This window comes from Triticum aestivum, chromosome 5D (assembly GCF_018294505.1).
Source record: "Triticum aestivum cultivar Chinese Spring chromosome 5D, IWGSC CS RefSeq v2.1, whole genome shotgun sequence".
NCBI classification, from domain to species: Eukaryota; Viridiplantae; Streptophyta; class Magnoliopsida; order Poales; family Poaceae; genus Triticum; species Triticum aestivum.
The window spans coordinates 546,018,825-546,025,719 of record NC_057808.1 but is presented as its reverse complement, the minus strand read 5'-3'; the positions used below and the strand labels follow the sequence as shown (position 1 = coordinate 546,025,719).

Below are 6,895 nucleotides of genomic sequence, written 5' to 3'. Positions count from 1 at the left end.
GCTTTCACAGCTGAGTTTCTCGCGACGAGTTCTTCAAAACTAGATCTCATATAGATAGGTTTCATCGAACTTTTTTTGAGGCAACTTTGGGTACGATAGAGGCAACTTTAGTGCTATAGGAAAGCAACTTTATTTTTTTTGCCTAGTAAGACTATCTATTAGGTTGGTTTGTGTACAAATGAGAAAATAACACAAAAATATGAGGCACCTTTAGTGCTACATATAACTAACTTCATTGCATTATGTGTATCAATCAATTTTGTTAAAATTATCACAACCGGCCTACCATGGTTGCTCAGTTGCCTACCATGGATATTCGGTTGCCTATCAGTGATACCCAGTTGCCTACAATACTATGAAATTAACCTACCATTGATGTACAGTTACCTGCTATTGATAATTAGTTACCTATCATTACTGCTTAGTTGTCTAACTTTGCAAATTAGTTGCCTACAATTGTGAAGCTGCTTATCATTGTGTTATTCCTAAGTTGTCTAAAACACTATGAAGTTACCTACCGGTGATGCTCGGATGACTAGCATTTTAAGATCGTTAGGCAACCCGAATATCAAACAAAAATAGTTAGCAACTTTTGGGGTGTTTTTGTGCAACTCCAGTGCATTCAACAAGCAATTCATGTGTGTTTTCCATAATTATATCTGGAGATTTCAATAATTTTCACGGGCAACTCATGCAAAAATTATGAACAACTTGTGTAGGCTTGTGGGCAACTGTCTGATCCGCCCCTATGGAACTTCTCATCACCCTCTATGCAACTTATCATCTGTCACTACTTATGCAACCAGCCAACATCCACGACTTGGCTAGCCAACACCCACGCGCACTCCCCTAGAAAAGGAAAGAATAAGGCTATCACACCATCCATCTTCACATAGTTTCAAAATTTGAAATCATGATAGACAACTTATATCCCACAAAAACTTTTCAACATTGTAGGCAACTTAGGTCCCTTGATGGACAACTTTCATACTATTTTAGGCAATTGGGGTGTGCAGGCAACTTCGTAGTAATATAGGCAACTTGGTTTCTGAGGCAGGCAACTTAGAAGCCATGTTAGGCAATTTTCCACTTTGCGGTAAGCAACTTCCGCAGTATTGTAGGCAACTAAACTATCGACAACTTAGTTTTTGATGTATGCAACTTAGCAACCATGGTAACCATCTATTAGATTATTGCACATAAGTATTAGTAGGCTAGTAGGTGAATCACTAATACACACAATGAACTTCATCTAGCATCAAAGTTGCTCCAATTTAGCACTAAAGTTGCCTCATCTAGCATCAAAGTTGCTTTAAAAAAGCATCAAACCATATTCATATGGGATCTATTTTGAAGAGTTCATCACGAGGAACCCAACAACGAAAACAGATCATACTTCCAACACGCGGTTAGAAAGTTATAGCCTTTTGGAATTTTCCTGTAATGAAATTAATGCATCTTATGTCATCGTTGGGTTCATATGGTTGGTCGGACGAGTTCGTGAAAGATCAACGTACTATAGTGGATGAATCCTTTCATATATGGGCAACTTAGGATGGTGTTAAGCTACTCGTTAGTCATGGCACGCAACTTAGGATATTGGCAGCCTACCTCGAAAACTAAGTTACGTATAATACTATCAACTTGGAGGCGGAACTAGTTATGGTAGAATATTTGCTAGTTATGGTAGAAAACTTAGAGTTGAACCTAGTTAACCTGGTAGTATGGCAATCAACTTTGAAGGAATTTCCAATGATAGGCATTCACACTACACATACTAACTAGAAGTTGCTTTCCTATAGCACTAAAGTTGCTTCTGTAGTCTTCAAAGTTGCTCCCAAAAAATATAGTCAAAACATACTCATATGAGATATAGTTTTGAAGAGCTCGTCGTCAGGAACCTAGCGGTGAAAGCGGATCTTAATTTTGATACTCCGTTCAAAAGTTATAGCTTTTTAAAAATTTGAAACACACATTAAATGCATGCACGTGATATCTTGCTGAGAAACTCACGGGATGAGATGGTATGCGGATACGTCGGGGACCATGTGCTTTCCATGCGTGTTAATCCTCTCTATAGACCCCATGATTAGGTTGACTTAATTGCATTTTGTATTAGCCACATGTCGGGAAAGAAATTGGCGGACATGAGCGTGCGCTCAAGACAACGATCCAGCGCAGCTGCGCGTTTAAAAATTCGGGTAAAAACATATACATGCAATCAAACAATCTACAGAACATGGTTTTCAGCCTACATTATCTCAGCCAGACTCAAATGAGCCACTGATGCAAATATGAAAGATCAGTTGAGGTGACCAAAAGCATTCTTAACCATGCTCTAAAGACGGTGAGACAGGCGGGCGCAAGGTAAGGCTTCAGCCGGCCCCGCTCTAGCCAGAGAGAAAGGCGAAAGCGAGGCGTAGCGATACGTTGTCCTCCGCAAAGGGGAGGGGGAATATGACGAGAAAAGCCGCTTCCCTCTTTCTCATAAAGCCATGCTAGCTGATACACTTACACGAGAAAGAAAGGAATAAAACAGGATCAGATCGAGACACCGATCATCACACCGCAAGCTCCTCGATCCTTCACGTTCAGTGCAGGTTAGCATCATATCCAAACACAACTTACTATACTAGCCAACTTTCTCGTATGCGGCAGGAAGCAGTGGCAGATGCAAAGGTTCCCAAAGGCTCCATGCTTCTTTTTCAAGGCATGCATGCATGCCCCATCGATCCCAAAATCAAGTGCTAATGAACTTGTGTAGCTGGTACACAAAAGGAAGTGCGTGTCACTTGGAATGAACTTGCTTAGCTCGATCAAGATCTCTAGCTTGATTAGCTTGCTAGCTAGGCCATTTCTCCAAGCAGCAACCACTTCAATGCAACACCCCACCGCTTACGCTTAGCTGCAAGCATGCATGCAGCAGCAAATCTGTGAGCTGTGTGGCTCACAGCAATAACTAAAGCTAGCCAGCTAGGTGCTGCAAATATGCTACGGCTGCTCTACGGGTGGAATGGCTAGTCTGGCTTAAGTTTAGCATGTCACCGCGATGCACCGCACGTAGGGCTAAACTAAGTGGTTCGACCGAAAGGAACGGGTCGCTACACGTCGACGTCGGCCTCCCGGCCGTTGCCGGCCACGAGGCGCCTCATCTCCTCCTGCTCCTCCCCCTCGGTGGACGTCGCCGTCGTCTCCGCGCCGGTGCCGGTCAGCCTCCGCGCGCGCATGGCCTCGACGCGCCAGTCGGTGCGCCACACGACGGCGACCAGCACCAGGGCCACGCAGGCGGCCTGCGCGGACAGCAGCCCGTACCACAGCCCGCCGAACCCGGTCCACGGCCAGGGCCCGAACGCCAGCAGCACCGCCACGGGCGTGCCGACGAGGTAGAAGGAGAGCAGGTTGATGCGGGCGCCCACGGCGGGCCTGGCCGTGCCGCGCAGCACGCCGCACCCCGTGGTCTGCGGGCAGTTGCCCAGCTCGCACAGCCCCAGCACCGGCATGGCCGCCGACGCCAGAAACACCACCGACGGCTCCCGCGTGAAGAGCGACACCCACTGCGCGCTGAACGCCGCCGTCCACGCCACGTGCGCCAGGCCCACGCCCGCCGCGCACCACAGCGCCACCGTCGCCGCCATCCGCGCACGCCGCGGCTTCCCGGCGCCCAGCTCGTTGCCCACCTGCATGCATCCACCCACCCACCATGCAAATCAGAAAAACCACCATGCATGCCCTCCTCAAGCTCAACAAGATCGATCGATTAACACAAACACAGAAATGGTGTGCCCTGCAGAAACAAACAGTGCCCACAGTGGAGAGAGGAACTGGTCTTGTCTTTTCCGGCAACTGAGCAGTGGGAGCACTGTTGCCGCATGTGGCCCGGCGGCTAGCTACTGCAGCGGCCATTGATTGGTCAACTCAGCTGCTATATGTGCACAGTGGTGCAATTGTGTGCATGCTGCCACGAAGAGACCAGACCAGGCCATGCCATGGACAAGTGGAAGAAGAAGAAAGCAAGCAAAGCTTTTACCGCCACAAACCTTGTCGTTTCTGTGTCTCGTCGCTGTAACTAGTAAAAGTAATCTTTTCACCCGCACTATTTTACCTGGGGTAAAAACAGCAGCTGTCTAGTCTAGCTACCTGGGAATCTACCTAAGATAGGAGCGTGGGAGTGTGTCTTTTGGGACTAGGAATATACGTCAGTTTTTCCTTTTTCTTAGGGGAATATATTGCAGTTAATTCTGTCCAAATATTCCGTTTACCCGATCAGGTGGTTTTTTAGGTAATTTTTTCAATGTTATTTTTAAGATAATGGTTATGAAAGCTCTAAATACTAGGGTATGCAGTATGTACCCAAATTGAAGTATGTAGACAAATTAAACATTTTCTTTCAATTGAAAAGAGAGGAAAATATCTAGGCAGCACGCCCAAGCTCAACTACGTACTACGTCTAGCAGCTATATAGATATTTTGTGGTTCAACGGAACTATGGCAACATTTATTTTGCCGTTTTGGAAGTAGGTCTATGGCAAATGCGTGCAGCTAGCCTAGCTAAGCAAGTGTGTGCGGTGCATCCAACTTTTGTTCCGACTGATATTGAATGAAACTATGTTTGACAAGAGTAGCTCAAAGCAGCTAGACAGACTTGCGTGTCTCCCAAAAACAAGCTCACATCTTCGAAGTGTGTTAAAGAACCCAATATACAGGATGTTTTGACAGAATTTAGCTCATGAAAATTGGATTTTCCTTGAAAGAAGCATGCATGCAGGGCAAAGAAATCTTCATTTCCAAAAGCAGATGGTACAAAGTGACCCCAAAATATGGCGTAAAAAATGGAGGAAACAATTAAGCTTGGTCTCGTAAATCATGCATGGGACCAAAAACGGAAGTGAATATCGGTCTGGTATCATGCAAAAGAGAAGGTGCAAAAAAAAACGAGGAAAGGGAGCACCAGAAAATGTGTGAGCAAGAGGGATGTGCCGGCACAAGTTACGTGTGATACGTCGGATGATGATGCATGCTCACAACAAACTCATCATCACCCGCAATATAACAACCTCTCGCCCACATCACCAACGGGTCGGTCGATCGATGCGATGCGATGTGATTGAAACCCCAAAAGGAATTTGGCAGTTGGGTGATCGACACGAATCAAAATAATAATAATTCTTTGTGGAAAGTTGATGACAATGGCGGGCAAGTGTTCATTTCACGAATCAAAGGTTTTTTTTCCTTTTGGAAAGTTGACACCAATGGCGGGCTAGTGTTTCCTAATCTTATTCTTACCCGGGTGGAGACGCAGGCGGCGAGCGCCATGGGCACGGTGTACATCAGGCGGCGGTGGGGTTCTGGAGGTAGCCGGCGAGCACGGTGACGACCTCGTACCACCACCACTCGAGGCAGACGCCGATGCAGCTGGGCACGGCGAGGCGGACGAGGCCGCCGAGCCCGCTGGCTACGGCGGCGGGCCGCGCGAAGCCCCTCCACGTGTCATCGCACGCGGCCGCCCACCGCACGTAGGCGAGCAGGAAGAGCACCATGTTGGTGTTGGTGAGCGCCTGCGCGGCCGCGACGCCGCGCACGCCGAAGCCCATGCGGAAGACGAGGAGGAAGTTGAGCGGGATGTGCAGCGCGACGGCGGCCGCGGAGCAGGCGGCCATGGGCTTGGTGATGCCCTGGGACCTAAGGTAGACGCGAAGCGGCTGGAGCACGGCCAGCGCGGCGAGGTCCGGGAGCGCCCACGCGGCGTATGCGGCGGCGGAGGCGGAGATGGCCGGGTCCTGGCCGAGCGCGACGAGGATAGGGCCGACGTTGAGCCATAGCAGCGCGATGGGGACGGCGGCGATGGCGAGCAGCAGCACGGCGCGGTGGAGGGAGAGCGTGAGCAGGTCGTAGTTGCGGGAGCCGTAGGCCTGGGCACAAAGCGGCTCCAACCCGGACGCGAGGCCGAAGAGCACGCTGTGGCCCGTGATGTTAGTGAGCCCGATCGCGAGCGCGCCGCCGGCGAGGTCGAGCGGGCCGAGCCGACCCAGGCAGAGCACGGACACCATGGCGCGCAGGTACACCACGCAGTTGAGCGCCGTGATCGGCGCCGCCATGCGCCACAGCTCCCGCAGCTCCTCCGCCGCCGAAGGGTTGTCGTCGCCGCCGTCCACGTCGCTGCCTTGGCCGCCCTTGCTTCCGTTCTCCTGCTGCTTCTTCGCCTGGAGCGGGATGGCCATGTCGGCGCCTCTTTCTTGGCTGGCTAGCCGGTGTTTGCTGTCGTTGCCGAGGGAGAGCAGAGGCGGCGCGCGACCGAGAAGAGGAGGCAGAGAGGGACTAGTGCGCGCTGGTGTGAAGCGAGGGAGCGACGAATGGTGTTTGGTTTCCGGCCGGGCTCGCTCCCGTGTATCTGTATACGAATGACTCTTGGGATTTGGTTTGGTTGCTCCGTCTATAAATGTGACCGCGCAGACGTGCGGTGTACTACTCAGTACACACGCGTTACCGGTCTGCCATGAAAGACGCTGCAGTTTCGAGAGTTCTCATTATTGTATCTGTACATATACCACTGCCGCCGCAAACGCAGATACGAACCTGTGGGCAGTGCGGCGTTACGAACGTCTGGGCGGACCACGTCCGAGCTAGCCCACGTTGGCCCACCCGACCCTACATAGTATATTCTTCTCGTTCATTTTCCAGACAAAATCCTAGTCACTTCACTGTACTCTCCTCCGCTTCCCTACGCCACCCAAGCTCCCGTCCGGCCTTCTTCGGCATGGCAGGCAGCGGATCTGACTTCACTATACATATATATTTTCTCATCCACTTCCTGGGGTGTCGTCCCGTATGAGTTGGAGGAGCCAATGGCCGTTCGCATTGCACTCTCCCGCTTCCGAGAGGACAGCGCCCGACAAAC

The 6,895-nt window shown here is 50.3% G+C and overlaps 1 pseudogene; it reads right to left on the bottom strand.

Annotated features, from left to right (window-relative positions):
- Positions 1-2,275: 2,275 nt before the first annotated feature.
- LOC123123699 (protein DETOXIFICATION 54-like) lies at positions 2,276-6,476 on the bottom strand (annotated as a pseudogene).
- Positions 6,477-6,895: the final 419 nt, after the last annotated feature.